The 16,542-nt window shown below is 38.6% G+C and overlaps 1 long non-coding RNA gene across 2 annotated transcripts; it reads left to right on the top strand.

The window, feature by feature from the left end:
- The first annotated feature begins 2,513 nt into the window (after positions 1–2,513).
- Positions 2,514–16,263, top strand: LOC134514891 (uncharacterized). 2 transcript variants are annotated; one of them, XR_010070826.1, is made up of 3 exons: positions 2,514–2,647; positions 4,064–4,218; positions 15,575–16,263. It is a non-coding gene; the product is annotated as an uncharacterized LOC134514891 (long non-coding RNA). The 2 variants fall into 2 exon arrangements; XR_010070827.1 differs by lacking the exon at positions 15,575–16,263 and adding an exon at positions 4,335–5,108.
- Positions 16,264–16,542: the final 279 nt, after the last annotated feature.

Raw genomic sequence — 16,542 nt, 5'->3', positions numbered from 1 at the left:
ACCTCCTGATGGCCAGGGACGCCTCCACCATCATTTGCTTCCTCTGAGGACCGAGTGAGTGATTTGGATTCTTTATATAACTTTTGAGTCTAGATTATGATTGTTTTATTGATACAGAAAACCATCTGATCTGCAAAGGGTCTAGGTAATTAGAAACCATAAGTATAAATTCTGTATTAGAATCATAGAATCATAGAATTGCTGGGGTTGGAAGGGACCTTTAAGATCATCAAGTCCAACCATTAACCTACCCTGACAAAAACCACTTCTAAACCATGTCCCTAAGTACCACATCTACCCTTTTTTTAAACACCTCCAGGGATGGTGAATCCACCACCTCCCTGGGCAGCCTATTCCAATGTTTAATAACCCTTTCAGTGAAAAAATGTTTCCTAATATCCAATCTAAACCTCCCCTGACATAACTTGAACCCGTTTCCTCTCGTCCTATCACTTGTCACCAGGGAGAAGAGGTCAGCCCCCATCTCTCTACAACCTCCTTTCAGGTAGTTGTAGAGGGTGATAAGGTCTCCCCTCAGCCTCCTCTTCTCCAGGCTAAACAACCCCAGCTCCCTCAGTCGTTCTTCATAAGGTTTGTCCTCCAGACCCCTCACCAGCTTTGTAGCCCTCCTCTGGACACGCTCCAATACCTCAATGTCCTTCTTGTAGTGAGGGGCCCAAAACTGAACACAGGAATCGAGGTGGGGCCTCACCAGTGCCGAGTACAGGGGGATGATCACTTCCCTAGTCCGGCTCACCACACTGTTCCTGATACAGGCTAGGATGCTGTTGGCCTTCTTGGCCACCTGGGCACACTGCTGGCGCATGTTATGCTGGCCGTCCAGCAACACCCCCAGGTCCTTTTCTGCCGGGCTGCTTTCGAGCCATTCCGCCCCAATCCTGTAGCACTGCATGGGGTTGTTGTGACCCAAGTGCAGGACCCGGCACTTGGCCTTGTTGAACCTCATAACGTTGGTCTCAGCCCATCGGTCCAGCCTGTCCAGATGCCTCTGCAGAGCCAACCTACCCTCAAGCAGATCAACACGCCCGCCCAGCTTAGTGTCATCTGCGAACTTACTGAGGGTGCATTCGATCCCTTCATCCAGATCATTGATAAAGATATTAAAGAGAACCGGCCCCAGCACCAAGCCCTGGGGGACACCACTTGTGACCAGACACCAACTGGATTTAACTCCATTTACCACCACTCTCTGGGCATGGCCATCCAGCCAGTTTTTTACCCAGCAAAGAGTACACCTGTCCAGGCCACGAGCAGCCAGTTTCTCCAGGAGAATGCTGTGGGAAACGGTGTGAAAAGCTTTGCAAAAATCCAGGTAGATAACATCCACAGCTTTTCCCTCATCCACTAAGTGGGTCACCTTATCATAGAAGGAGATCAGGTTTATGCTACTTATAAATTGTACTACATTGATTCTGCTTGTAGAAATCCTGTGCAATTCTGTGCTATGCTAATCGTAATAGCCTGTTAAGAAAATCAAGTTTTAATTGTAACTACAACTTAGTGCTGTCATTGTTTTGCCACCACCCCTAAAAGAACCTGTCTGTCCCCTCAGTGTCAGGTGACAGAGTGTTTTAGTCCCATCAAAACTAGTAATAAATTATAAATATTATGCTATGTAAATAATCAGCTCCATCTGCAAACAGAAGATGGACTGTAAAATAAACTGTAAATTTACAACAGAAAAAAAATGCAGATGCTAGGTTATACATACACAGCAGCTTAAACCCAGGAAATCCCAGCTCTTACATGTAGTGACTTGGGCTTCATTTCCACCATTCTTGGTGCCAGTTCTCCTTGATGGAATTATAGCTTTTACTCTCAGTGGTGGTTATTGATTTTACATAAGTCTGCATGCAAATAATTAAAGTGATAACTCTGGATTATATATGACTAATGAACAGTAAAACCCAGCACCTCCTGAAGCTTGGAAATGTTCCTCTGTTAGTGACATTACAGCTGATCTTGAATTGGTCATCTGAAGTTTGACTCCATCATTTCTTCCACATTGTTTTTGTCTTACTTACTGTTGAACAGAACTAGCTGTTCATTGAATATCCCAGTAAATTTTCCTAGATCAAAATCCTGGGTTCTGCTTCTGATAAAATGGGCACTCTTTGAAATAACCCACAGGCTGCTAATAAAAAATTTATGTACTGTAACAGCTCATTTCAGTTGCCTGACCCTCAAAGAAGATTAGGTACCTTGGCTTTCTATACTGTGCTGGGAGAAAATTAAATGCCCCAATCAGACAATCAAAAAGGATGAGTGGTGAGCTGCACAAAGATGCATAAAAGGAGAGAAATGCGAAATGCTGTTGAACCCAGGAATTCCATCTTCAAGGTGAGAACTCCGAGTACCAGCCTAGTGAGTCATGCCCCTTCTTGTCTGCCATTCTTCTGGAACTATAAATCTTGTGCTCCTTCCAGCATGAAGGCACAGAGCCAACAGGAAGAAAAACAATGCCCCTACCTCAACCAGTTTGCTAACTGTTAGGGCAGGCTCCTAGGGAGGAAGAAGATGGCATAATTGAACCTCCTTAAGCAAACTAAACTCAGAACCCCAAGGACTTCGTTGGCAAGTGCTCTCACCAGTGGCTTAGAGAGTAAGGCAAGAGCTCTAGCACAAGGTAAGGTAACCACCATATAAAAGGAGACCCCTATAATATAATTTTAAGAAGAAATTAGTTATGATTCCTTATGTAATTTTCAGTCCTAAAATTATTGTGTAGTATAACAATCCATCGTTATGATGGATTATATGGATTATAGCAGCCGTGATGTTCTTACCCAGAAGTGGCAGTATTTTAGCCATGAACAACCAGCCACCTGGGATATATGTAACTGGAAAAAGAAAAAGGGAGAGGATCTGATTATCTATGAAACATTTTTCTACCCTTCAGGATGAATGACAACAGCCAAAGATGTTTTCCCCATAGTTTCATATCTTGCTAAAACAAACAGATAAATCATAATATCTCACATTTCCCTATCTTCTGTGTTCTTTTCCCTACGAGCAAGTGCACACATTTACAATGGGCTTGGCTCTACAGTCTCGATAGGGAGCCACCTGCCCAAGCAGAAAACAAGAAAATTAGCAGCAGAGTGGATTGTTACTTGACGCTATGATGCTTTTCATATTAAAGTCATAAGCTCTTCCTTAAAAGAGTCCAGAAATGACAAATTCAACAGGTAATTAGTATTTGAGGTTTGGCTTCTTCCCTTGTGACCATCTTTAACACATACTTGCTTTTTAATTTACTGGAGAAATGACTGGCTACTGATACAGAGGCAGATACATTATCTTGGTTGACGTTTCCAGATACTTTATACTGAGATATATATATATATATACATTAATTTGAAAAGGCAGTAATTTTTTTTTCTTTCACTTTTTTTCCATTTCCCTTGCACTCTCTCTTCTCTGAGCCATAATAAGCAGAGAAGTGGATTGAGAGCTGTCGCATAGAGACAGGCTCCCTCAAAACCTGCCCTGCATACTAATTAAGTACTTCCCGTCTGCAGGCTTGGACCTGGATTCAGTCTTTCAAGTCAGCCCAAGGCTGAAAATGAAAATGAAAAGCTATAAACCACACTCAGCAGAATGGAAAGCATAAGGTTGCTGGGATATTGTATTGTGCAAGTTACATTCATGAATACAGTGAAAAGGACTAAAAGAATCTGCTGTCATAAAAAATGCAATGGATCAGGGGGATTTCTCAGGAGAGGCTGGGTATGGATCTGAATTCCAGCTACTGATTTGCTTTCATGTCATCGTCAATATTTGTCATCTCATTGTTCAATGCCCTTTTATAGGTAACTCCTCAATATATTACACACAATAGCAGTAGTTAGTACTGTACCTTGTGGCACCCCAATATTAACCTTTTGTCATGTGGAAAATCTAACAGTTCTGCCTTTTAAACAGTATCTAATTCATAAAGGTATTACCTCATATCTGTGACTTTAATCACTTGAATAACTTTGTCTGAAGCTTTGCCTGTGAGATTAATGATTAGTGAAGGTATAACTCCTTTACCCTATAGTACCCCTTCACGCTCTGAATCAACAGAGAGCCAATGGGAAGATTGGTAACATCAGGCAGCTAGGAGTTCCCTGTGAGATTTCTGCACAAAGAAGCTCAGACTAGGGGAAGTTCAGGCTGACAGGTGGGATGCACGAAGAATGCAGCCGTGGAGAGGTAAGGCACTGCCCTCAAATGCTGTACTGTGTGGTTATCTAAGAGTGAGTTTGCTTCACTGTACAGAACCTGTGAAGAAGGAGTGAGAGATCTTTGTTATTTACATTTTATTTCAGTTGTGTCTGTCTCTTGCTCCTCGAAAATAAGCTGTAGCTGCTCTGATTTGCAAGCAAAAGCTGCTTGGGATTCAAGGATTCTTGAAGAAGACATTTTTTTCCTTCCAGCAAGGAATGTGGAAGAGCTCTATTAATGTGCAGGTTTACCGCAGATCCAGAAGAAATACATCTCTTTTGACGAACTGTTGACAAACCAGAGCTAGGGTAGAACCCTCCTCCCACCTCTGCTGGAAAGATGCTGTGGACCTCACAATTTCTAGGGACTCTTCTAGGCGCGAACCTGGCAAGTGGACTGCTCTGGAACCAGAGATGCTATCTAGATAAGTTTATTCTGATGATGCTTGATTCCTAAAGCCCAGGAACAGATGTCACCCATTTTTCTTCTTTGAAGGGAAAAACTCTTTGCAAGAATGAGCGCACTTCACCATGAAACTGATGCTATAAGAAGCTTTGACTGGTGCACAAAGGAGTGTTATGGCCTGGCTGCCAGAAAAGGGGGCTGGTAAAAGTAAATGGTAGGCCATAGTGTACTGATTGCAAAGTTTTCTCTGTGTTAGCATTTTTCTCCAGAGAAACATTTAAGAGTTGCTCTGTTTTTTGGATTGGATACTCCTTACCAATCGTGATTTTTGGAGATGGCTAAAAGAAGGGCATCTCCATCCAAGTATATTTGGTCAGTACTGGATCGAATCTTTCATGTGTTGATGGAAAATGCACCGAGTCCAAATTTCAAATGCTTATTTTGTACTTTAAATTCTCTTATTCTGGTATAGATCATACCCAAATTGCATACCATTCTTCAGTATAAAATTAACGAAATAAAATAATATAACCTGGGTATTCTGTTGTGGATGTAGCTTGATCTACTGTCTGCATTAAATTTTAGCAGCTGTCCAAGCACATGTAAACTAGATCCCTTTTTGAGACTCCAGGTGGCCTCTGTCAAGGGAAGAACCTGAAATGGGGCAAAAGAAAGTCTTATTTTGACAGGGATTCTTCAAGTAATAAGTTTCCCAGAAGGCATGAACTACCCTGCTGTAAAAATGATCTCTAATGAGTAAGTTCTCTAGATAACTAATGCACCTGCAGACGTTAACAACAAAGATAAGATAAAACCATTGCCAAGCATTTAATGATAGCCTAAGGACTAATGAAGATCTGAAGGATAGCAACTTGAAAGGCAATGGTCACAGCCCACCGAGAACATGATGTACTTTCTTGTCTTACTGAGATATAGATGGGAAGGATTCAAAGGCCTAGAGACCAAATCCATCCTGAACATTGAAAGGATGGATTACTCTCCTCTAGTAAAGCATGCAAAATTTTCTTCTACTGAGGTATTTGTCCAAAGTGTGTGTGTGTCTGTGTCTGTATGTCTGTGTGTGTTTGGAAAAAGAATGCAGAAATTGAAATGCTTCCTCCTGGCAATGTCTTCTATGATTCATATTTTCACCAGGGCCAAGTAATACTCTTCAAGGGTTTTTTCATCAGCAAGATACCAGGAGCAGAAGGGGACAAGACCTATGGTCTTTGGTTCTTTTTCTAGTCAGAATCACCCGCCTTTTGAGCCTTTCAAGCCAAATGACCCAAAGAAAAGGCAAGATAAAGAATCGTCATAAGGAGAGAAATAAAAACATCTCCTCTTTGGCTTTAGATCTCTCAGTCATATGCATAAATGATATCTAGATTCAACTTTGGCTTTAACTTTGGATATCAGAGGCAATTTTGATTTTTTTTTTTTTAAGGGAGCAGAAGAGGGAAAATGGCAAGAGGGGTGTTGGTTTTTGTGTTCTTTGGTTAGGACCGGCAGATTCTTGTGGTGTCTGCAGGTACCCCGTTCCTAAAAGAGGACTGCTAACTGCTGTCACCTAAAGAACTGAAACAACTTCCTGCAACAGCAGAGTTTGATTCAAGCCCTGAAAACTGGCCGTCAACTCTGTGGCTTTCAGCTCTTCTAAAACCTTGTCTGCCTTGAGCTGAAGAGATCTGAGCAAGTCCAGTTTCTCAGATGAACAGAAAAGGAATTCTCATCTCCCTATTTAAGTTCCTATACTAGCCCAGTCTCTGAGATATGAGTCAGTAATGTCTCCTGAGAGAAACCATCATGCCTAAAGACTGCCAGCAGCACAAAATATCAAAGGAAATTGAGGAAATTTTGGACACCTCCTTAGCCTTCCTTGAACAATTCCAGATACTTCTGAACCCAAAAGCCAGCCATGAACCACAGTGGGTCTATGTCTGGCCATAACTACTCAATAATTGGCAGCTACAAGAATTGAGAGCGCCAAAGAATAAACCTTTCCTCCAATCATGTTCAATTGTTTGGACATTGTCTCTAGGGGCCGATGACACTTCTCTCAGTTTTAGACTTGCAATCTTGCAGCCAAAACCACAACAAGACAGGGTAGGATGCAGGAAATAAATCAGATGCCACCCTTTTCTGGAAATTATTTTTCTGCAGATATTTGGCAACATTTTTAGGTTTGTAGACCGGAAGGTTGTCAGACTGAACAACTCAAGAGACAGGGAAAGGAACAAGTTTCATCACTGGAATTGCTATGCATTCCTGCCTCTCTTCTCCCACCCAGTTTAATATCTACTATCTCTCCTTTAGGGCTTTTTTCTTAATTGTCTCTGAAAAAGTTACACAAATGGTTGGGTGAGGAGACAGTACTGGATGATATCTGTACCACCACATTTAGATGAATCTTTCATGTTTGGAATATGAACTTATGATTCCTATTAACATTTTCTTCCCCAAAGTAGTGGTGTGCCCAGCTGTCCCACAAATTCTTTTCCGGTCTTTCCTATCTTCCTTATGTTTTCTTTCTGTCTAATGAAGGTTTGATGCAGGCAGCCACAACAATCCTCAATTTGCACAATGCTCTGTGAGACAGTGACGAGAAAGGAGTGCCTTAAACAAATCAAAACTAGGAAAAGTTTTTAAGTGTCTAAGAAGAATGCTGGACTGCCCCTTCCCAGAAGTTACTCTGTATGCTATGACACAAATGAAAGTTACACTCACCCTCCATGCTATTTTTCCTTTCCCACATATCTCCCTTTTTTAAATTTATAAAGCAAACCAATGAACCAACCAACTCAGGACTGGCATCCAGCACCAGCAGTGCAATGCCACCTAATTAATTCTCTCTACTCCTCCACGTTTTTTATAGCAGGGATACTTAATACCACCTTTTAAGGCTTTGTATAGAACAATCAAATTTAAGTCTACATACCTGGCAGGCAAAATAAAGATCTTGCTTAGCTTCTTTTTTTACCCATGTCAAAACCCTTTCCCCCCTCTTTCTTTATCTAAGGAAAAATAGAAAGTTTTTAAGTCATCACTTGCAAGGGGAGTATACTTGGCTATAAGTGCATTTGCAAGGCATGCCACAAGCCACTCTGAAACCATCTGAAGAAGTACTCCCTTGAAAGAGGGTTTCTATACACTCACAAGTATAGAAATGATGTTTCTTGCCAGAGGGATGGGTGATAGATGAGCAGAACCTTAGCACCAACAGCCCATGTTACTGAACACCTGGAAGAAAACTGAAGTTAGAAGGTGAACTCTACAGCTATCTAAACTATTAGGAATGGCTTCAAAGGTGATCTCTTGCTTGAACATGATTTTTATTAAGTGGAGTTTCAAAAGAATAATATGAAACCAGATCCTGGACTCTGACAGGTTTATGACAGCAAGATGGGATCTATAGATTTCATAAATTTGGTGGCATAAAGTTGTCTTTAAACTTTGACTTCCCTTACACAAAGATCTCGTTTTCCTGGACACTCATTTAGTCCAAAGAAAATGCTTCCTAGAAATGTTGAGGCATCAGTAACTGTTCAATTATTTGACGTTTCCTTCATAAGCACTTCCAAAGATGCCAACTGATGGTATCTTGGCCAGGCAAACTTAAGCGGCACATTGCTACAGATGAATGATCCAGTCAGTCTAGATGCAAGAAGCTTTTATTCTTGAGATAGGATCCAAGGTTGTTGACTAAACAGATCCATTTACTGTTGGAGCCCCTTCTCTTCCTTTTTTTGCTCATATTACAGGAGTTGCTGTCCTTCACTTCATCTGACAAACTCTAAACGTTTACCTACTGGAACCCACTTAACAGTTCTGTGTCAGGGATAACACACATAAACCCCTTCCTGGTTCACTCTGCATTTAAATTCTCCCACTGTGTGAAAACAGGAAAGTAGCTCCTACACGCTGCTTGAACTAACAGCTGTGACTTGTTAGACTGTTAGAAAGAAGAGATGAAAACTCTCTTCTTAGTAGGGGAGGCTATAAAATAAGAAAGCAGGGGTAGAGGGGAGAAGGAGGTACATTCCTCCCATGGAAGGGAGGAAGAAACTAAAAAAAACCTGTAAGCCAAGGAGGCCACCGTGGTCTCCTTACAGCTTTTTCTAGTTTTGTTTTATAAGAGAATTCCTACTTTAAAGATTAAATGAAAAGAAACTGTACTGGCAACACCTACATGATCTTTTAGGAGACGATATAGTGGTTTAGGTTTTAGTGGAAAGCTTGAAAGACTAAGTTCTCAAGCTAAGAACTGTGTCCCTTCTGGACCCCTTAGGGAAAGGTTTTCAACACCACACCCCATAGCAGCATGTTTCTCAATGGCATAGAGGCAATTTCTGTGCCCTGGAACAAAAACACTGGGAATGGATCTGCCATATTGGGCAAGGTCCAAGGAGCCTAAAAATGTCCCAAATTTGATAACCTGTCAAAAAAAAATTAATTGAAAATAAATTTTGTGAATCTACCTTTAAGATTTTTTAAAATAACTCATAATTTTACAAATTTATTTCTTCCATAAGACGAAGGTTTGTTCTGAACACTGATCTCTAGTGCAGCTACTTGAAAATGAAGTCTCTGATAAACTCACTGGTTTTATTGTGTTTAATTTGTAAATTCAGTATCCTTCCCAGCAGCATTTATATGTAGGTACAACATTTACCTCTATGCAAATATCTGAAATATCATGGTAACTTATTTCAGATTTTTAAAAGTAGACTGAATATTTTATTAGCAGCTTAGCTACTTCAAGAACTCTGTAAAAGCTTAAAAATGGATAGAAAGTAATATTTTTTTTTCCATTAGAATCTCTCATATGTCTTTTAAATTCTTCCTTATACCTTGCATTTGGGCTGCATTTTTCTTTTCTGGAGGTAAGAATACTCATTTGTCTTGAACTACCATGTGAACTACTTTACCTAATGCTTTCCTTTACTATTTTTCTGGTTTGGGGTTTTATCATTACAGTCCCTTTTAAAATCGGGAATGCTTTTATACTTTATCTCATATTTAATAGTAAAGAAGTATAAATACCAGTCATAATAATTTAATAACAACACAAGATGATAAATGTTAATGTCTCAGCACAATGTGTCTTAGAAACTGCTCTCTGCAAGACAGCATGATGATGATTATAAATCTACCTGTCCCATAATTTAAATGCATACAAACTCTCCAATGCAGAAAAGCACATAACAGTACTACACAGCAGTTCAGGAAGTGATGAAGTCTATCATGCCTGGTTCAAACTTTAGAGGGAATGTAGTTAAACAACTGGTAACTAATCACAAAGCTGTAGTTAGCACCTCAATTCTTGAAAAAGATGCTACCAATTTTTAATAAAATCAAACAACAAAGAACTTGGGATTAAACTTCATCAATAAAAGAGTACTTTCTGAATCATAACTCTAGCATCAATATCATGCATCAGTTCAATCCCGGAACACAGAACTGAGAAGGACACAACAGGCACAAGAACATGCACACTTTCATTTACATCCTCCAGAAGTCACACCCAAGGCCTCTGTAATGTCAGGGGATTTGTTAGATGAAATGAACTCAAATGATCCTAAAGTGATCCACTTTACAAACTACAGGGAAAGGTACTCCCCACCCCCACCCCGCACCTCCAAGAAGATCCTTGCCAACTTGACCAGTAAAGAAATTTTCTTTCAGACCTGTAATCAGCGCACCAAAACTGAAATCCCATCAAAACTGTGGCCAATCTCATCAGAGAGAGATGGGAGAGTGAAAAACATTTCAAAAGTGAAATTACACTACTGAAAAAGAAGGCAGAAAACAAGAAATTTTTTCTTCTCCTCTTCAGGCAATGAATGGAAGCTCTGAAGCATCCAATAAATTAATTAAATGCAACAAATAAATACAACAATTACTACTGAAAGTTCACAATCCAGCAAAAGCTGAAGAACCTCATCTAAAGAGTGGATTTGGATTGGCCCAATCTTCTGTCCTTGCACATATCAGCCATAGAAACCTTTGGATCCCATACCGAAACATGTCCTTGAACAGTCAGTTTGCTTTCATGGTCATGCCTACTACCTACAGGACAGAAACCATGCCAGTACTTAGCCTTTCCTTTTATCTGTGCCATTGTATCTCATTACAAATTTTTCTGGCTTCACTCTCTTCCACTTACTAGTTTTACAGCAGACTAAACACATGGCACCAAACACTTCCTGACACACCTGTATATGGAAAGCCAATCTTCCTTTAGTACTCTAATAAGAATGACAGCAAACACAATGCACACAGCCTCACTTCACAAGCTTTACTTTCCAACTTCATGACCATACCTAGCCTGCACTTAATTTATCAAGCTTCACCTTGTAAGCCATTCAGATTCCTTGTACCCATTACTCCGTCTGGAAGACAGTTGCAGAAGTTCATTGCTCTGATGGCTAGAGAACAATGTTTTACTTCCTGTCTAAATGTATTATTGATTAATTCATATCCATTTGATCTTATATTTTAACTTTAATTGTTCCTCTCCCTATTTGCTATTTACCCCCAAATGTATTTCTAGAAAGTAATTGTATCCTCTTTGAATCTTCACCTTGGTCAGCCAAACCAAGCCACATACTTTTAGTATCTTCTCAAGACTTTTTTACCATTCCATTAATGGTCCTTGGAGACCTTTTCTGCGTTTTTTCCAGTTTAAATTCACCTTTTTTCCAGTACAGATGATCAGACTGATACCAGTAATCCAGATGAGATCTTAACAGTATTTTGTGCTAATCTTATCAATATTTTCCAATACCCACAGAAAATGTATTTTTGACATTTACAGCGGCTGCCTTCATGGCTGAAAAATACTATTTGTGCGTTTATCTTAATAAACACAGAGGCCTAACTTTCTGGATCCCTGCCGACCAATGAGTCTCCTACAGCAGAAGGTCCCTAAATGCATGACTTCGCAGTATTAATTTTTTTTTCATTGTGATGATTCTTATTGACAGTCATCTCATTCTTTCTATCATATAGACAGATTCTCCTTGATATTAGTAATGCCTCCTAACTCTGTTACCTGCAGATTTCATGAGCACAAACTGGGTTTTGCGCTAAGGTCACTAATGTGAAATATTAAACAGAATCAGACCCAAGATGAATCTTTGAAAAATACCATAAATAAACTCCCTACATTTTTACAACCTCTCTTTCAAAATACTCCGTTATGAGTCTTTAGCTAGTTTTTAATTCCACTTCCTTCCTCTCCTGCTTAAGTAATGATTTCCATGAACACCGTTTCAAATGTTTTGCTTAAATCCAGATGTATCAGGTCCACTGCATCGCCCGTTTTAAAGAAATCCCTTATCTTATCAAAGAAAGATGAGGTTTGTTCTTCCTGAGGTAGCATATGGCAGAAAAAGCCATCCCTATGCCATTACATGCATCTGAGAACACGGAGCAATCACTAAAATTAAGTTCTCTCTTTTTATTCAGAGAGTTATGACATTTCCTCTATCTGACTTTTCATCCCACAGAAATGTGAAATAAAATACAGAGTTCTCACAGTTCTTCAATCATAGTTTTCACTCATCCCTGAGACATGGACAAAATTTCACTCATCCATGAACCATGAACCATGGACAAAATTTACAGAAATGACATCTTTTTCCTTTCATACCAGCACCTCCAGACTCCCATCAAGCTCTGCTCAGGCAACCTAGTATGCTTGGACAAACAAGGTAACAGATCAATCTGGCAATTAGTTAAACACAATAGCCTTTACGATTTGTCCTAACTTAATCTATGACAGGACAAAGTAAATGAAGAATTTGGTCAAAATAATTCTTTTGAAAGCAGAAACAATCACTAAAAGAGGTCTTCTTCTTCCACAATATTTTTAAAGCTCTTTATAGCCTTCTCAGAAAGATCTGCCTTTAGGATACTCTTTTCCTATTTGACTGCCTTTGCCTTTCTCATTCCTCTTCGAACTCTCTGCTCCCATTAAAGGATCACAGATGTTGCAGAGACAAGCATTCACAAGCTGGTAAATGCCAGCAGTAGTTTTGTTCATGCATATTCATTAGAATAAGTTTATAATTGCATGATCACATAATATTTCCATGGTACTATTCCACTGCTCTACCCAGACAGTGCCTTTTACCCTCTTTTGTACTTTATCCATTTTCTACATGACTTCAAACATCCAAGAACATGTAATTGGATTATTTCATAACACACAGATAAAACACTTTGGAGTCAAGTTTGGCCAGGAAGCCTACATTCTGTTTTTCCCTTTTCTGAATGCATGACTTAGAACTTTAACATTCTTTTGAGATATTTTTGTAAGTAAAATGCATTTTTCTGAATGCATGGCTTAGAACCTTAAAATTCTTTTGAGATATTTTTGTAAGTAAAATGCATTTTTTCCTATAAATTCATAGGTCAGAAAAAACTTCAAAATCCTTTAGTTGGATCTCTAGCATATCACAGTCTATTAAATTTCACTCTATACTAAGGCTATTAACTTATTTTTCACTAATGCATATAAAAAAAACCAATCCTGTTTTGAGTTGAAGGTTATTCATATTTCTTTAAAGAAACTTTCAAATCTTCTTCTTAGGAGATGAAGAATCTCCATTTTCCTCCGTAGCTTATTCCATCACTGTTAAAAAAATTGAGTTTTGTTTCTAACGTGAATTTATCTGGAGACAGGTTCCAGCACAAAAGGATGCTATTGTACTATGCCTATCTCCCCTAAAATGAACAGCCCTTTAGAATGTGGGATTTTCTACACAGGGAAGTATTTATACATTGTAATCAAATCACTTCTGAATAATTTCTTTCTCTCTCTCTCTCTAATGAACTAAGCAGACCGGGCTCTTTAGTTTTCAAACTACAAAGCAATTCTCCAGAATTATTTCTGTGGCTCTCTATCCACTCAAAGTGCCCATCGTTCTTTTTAAAATGCAAGCCCCAGAAACTTATTCAGGATTCTAGTGCCAATTCCATATCCAAAATTTAAATGACCTCTCAAGTGGTCCATTTCCTATTCAAATTACCTATTTTTGCCAAATCATTACAGCGGGAACCCATGTTGAGTCATTTGTCCACTGTAACCTGGAAATCTTTTCAAAATCACCATTTTCCAGGAAACACCTCCTCTTCCTACCGACCAACAGACAACATGTTTTCGCTCCCTAAATATATGATCTTGCTTTTGGCAGGGTTAAAATAGAACTTTCTCCTCCATTACCCCTGTTAGCAAGAAGCAACAGCTTTAAGATACAAGGGAAAAGGTCTTAGCAGTTTCCTCTCTGGTGCCATGGCACTCCTAAGAACAATGTCTGGAAAAGTCATGGTCCATGCTAGTCTGTTCAGGGAGTTTTTGGAAATGGACTACTTTTACTCCCTTTAGAAAAGAGGCCATCAAAGGGAAGGAAGATCAGTAGAGACAGACAATGCTCAGTGGATTTGGCTGCCGGATTCTGACAAGCCATTTACGAATATTTAAAAACAGTGATTTTTGGAGATTAACAGTTCAACCAAATTAATCTGAATCACCATAGAGGCATACTGAGCTTGCTGAACAGAACTGTACCTATTTTGCAAAACTGACATCTTTCAGATTTTGAGCATCTATCCACTGTGTTTCTGCACCAAATTTTACTACTCTGACATAAATTCTGACATAGCTTCTTCCCATATATGTCGTGTACAAAGCCTGTAAATGTTAAAAGAATGAAGAAAAGTAGGCTTAGAGCCTACCTACCACATTTCTGCTATTTTTTCCTAATTTAGGCCAAAATCCAGCAATTATATTAATAATCAGTGATGCTGGCTAAATAACATTTCTAATTATAAAAAAAATAAACAACCAGTAACAAAGAAAGAACATCTTTTCTCCCTGTGTGGTTCTAGCTGTTAATTAGAGATGCCATTTTTTTCACTGTGACCATGACAGTAGACCTGTATGTCCATAAACTTTCTATCCCTCAAAACCACAACATAATAGCTTCTGTAAATGCAGCACGTCTGTAAAACAAAACCAGTAAAGTCTGTTGTGTTTTGACCACAGCCCACTTCGGGCTCAACACAAATTTGGATGCCTGTGTTATTTCTGAAGAAAGTATAGAGACCTTTCAGATCTGATTTCCTTTGACAAAAAGGTGAGATAATAATGCTTGAATCATGTAAAATGGACTTACAGGTGTGTTTAGGTCATTTTATGCAGAACAAGCCATTATCTTACTATAAATGAAAATCAGGTCAACGATTTTCCATGTTGTTCCTCCGAATGCTGTTGGGAAGGTGCAGCATCAATACTCTTCTTTTAATCAAGCAAACATGAGACTGATGGTTGCAGGAGAATATTTGAACTCCCAATATGTGCTATATGATGGTGTCTGATGCTACATTATTTCACAATTATATCTTCAATGTATATTGAACAGCTACCATACAAATGTTTAAATTGTTTTTTAATGTAAATAGCTTTATTCTCTATATCTCCACCATTAGAACAAGTGAAAAGATTCCTTTATGCTTTTCTTTTGAACTAGTAGGCAACATCTATACCAACCTGGACACAATATTCTTTGCTTTTCTTTTCAGACACAAAATCAATAGCATTAAGTAGGAACTCATTTTTCTGTATGGATACTTGTATCTATTATTGGATCATTTCTCATGTGCAACGAAACATCTGCTTTAATGTCAAAGTTGATTCTTTTAGTTGCTCCTTTAATTTTTTTCTTCTGTCTCTTCACTTGCAGTATCGAATATGAAACCACAAATTTAAATCTGTCTGAATGAGAGTATTCAGGGCAAAGTGCTTCAATCACTTTTAAATTGCTCATTTTGTGCTACACTGAAGGTGATGTTTTTAGAAGAAAAGAAGGTTGCAACTTTCTATCAAGTTCAAGCCTTTGCCTTCATTTCTTTCTTTTCTTCCTTTTTTTTTTTTAAGGTGCAATCGCCAATTGATCTGTCATATTGTCGTTTTCAAAGATGAACTGGGAATGCTCTGAAAGGAGGTTGCTGTTGAAGAGCTGCTGGAAGACCTAGAGTAGGGAATTACATTTTCATTGTGGCTAACTTTCAATGACACTGAAGATGTCTCACTTGGAAGATCATCAAACCCATGTTTTCTCTTCCACTTCAGCAGACAAAGCTTCATTCATTTGATGTGGAGACTCTGAAGAAACTAATTTTCTTTTTGAAATAAGTGTGAATTCTTTTTATCTTGTGATTTAACAACCCTTGACAACGCTTACATTTCACTTCAGAAAAATTAGCTGTTTTCATAACTTCAGTCTTTCCAATCATTTTTTCTCAGTAAGTCTTTTAGTATTCCCTTTCTCAACCTAGGTTAATATACATGGAATTTTAGTAATAACTACTTCTTTTTGTTGTACTAATAAAAAGCTTTCCCATTTACTAAAATTACCATAAAAATAACCACTTCTTGAATTTAACACTGTAAAGAATTAAAATAAGATGTGTTAATCGTGTACTCCAATGACTTAACTTCCTTTAATTTCTAGCAGATCAAATCCATTCTTGATTACGTGATACTCTTACCTGTTTTCTCCTTAACACTATCTAACATTTAGTGCCATCCCTGTTCTCCTGTGATTAAGAATATCATGCGTTCCCTGTAAGGCTTCCAGTTCTGTAACTATGCTAATGCTTAGTACAAAGAAAAAGTATTTCATAGTTTTATAATATGTATTTGACAAAGATTTCATGTACAAAAAGGGAGACAGCAATAAAAGTGAAATGAGATCAAACTTCTGGAAAAGCCTATTATTTTGAAGTTCCTTTTCTAGAAAAGAATCCTGATTTTTTCAAGTCGCTGGAGGTCTGGAACTAGTTTTCTATTAAACTAGTTTTCTATTAAACAGTTCAACATACACTGTGTTGTGACTTACCACC

The sequence above is a fragment of the Chroicocephalus ridibundus genome, chromosome 4 (assembly GCF_963924245.1).
Source record: "Chroicocephalus ridibundus chromosome 4, bChrRid1.1, whole genome shotgun sequence".
NCBI lineage: Eukaryota > Metazoa > Chordata > Aves > Charadriiformes > Laridae > Chroicocephalus > Chroicocephalus ridibundus.
Note: the sequence above shows the minus strand (reverse complement) of the source record. Positions and strands in the feature narration are given on the sequence as shown.